Genomic DNA, 727 nt, shown 5'->3' on the forward strand with positions numbered 1-727 from the left:
GCCCCCGCCGTCGCCGTCGCCTCGCCCGTGCCCGTCGTCGCCGTCGCCCGCGCCCCTGCCCCGACGCGCGCCGCCCCTGCCCGCCCCTGGCCCGACGCGCTCCGCCCCGGCCCACCACCGTCGCCGTCGCCCGCGCCCCTGCCCCGACGCCGCCGCCCCGGCCCGCCTCGCCGTCATCCGCGCCTCTGCCCCGACCCCGCCATCCTCGCCGCAGCTTGGTCCGGCCGCCGGCGCCCTCCGTTTTCATTTTTTTTCATATATATATGCTTGTTATATATATATTTTTGTATGAATGTATGTATTTTTTCAATTGTAATATGCATGGTGTTTTCAATTGTTCTCTGATTTAGTACATTAATTTTAGGTTAGTTTCATTTTTAGAAAAGTTTTATATATTTAGGACGAAGGAAGAGAAGGAAGAAAGGAAGAAGAAGAAAAAAGTTTTATATATGCAAAAGTTACATTTTTAGAAAAGTTTTATATATCTAGCTAGAAAGAAGGAAGAAGAAGAAAAAGAAGGAGAGGAAAAAGGAAAATAAGAAGAGGAAGAAAGGAGAAGAAGAGGTGAGGAAGAAGAGGAGAAATAAATAAGAAGAGGAAAAAAGAAGAAAAAGAAGAGGAGAAGAAGAAAGAAATAGAGGAGAAGAAGAAAAAATAGAAAATATTCTATTTTTTCTTCTACTTCTCTATTCCTTTCTTCTTCTCCTCTTTTTTTTCTTCTTTTTTT

This window comes from Triticum dicoccoides, chromosome 6B (assembly GCF_002162155.2).
Source record: "Triticum dicoccoides isolate Atlit2015 ecotype Zavitan chromosome 6B, WEW_v2.0, whole genome shotgun sequence".
NCBI lineage: Eukaryota > Viridiplantae > Streptophyta > Magnoliopsida > Poales > Poaceae > Triticum > Triticum dicoccoides.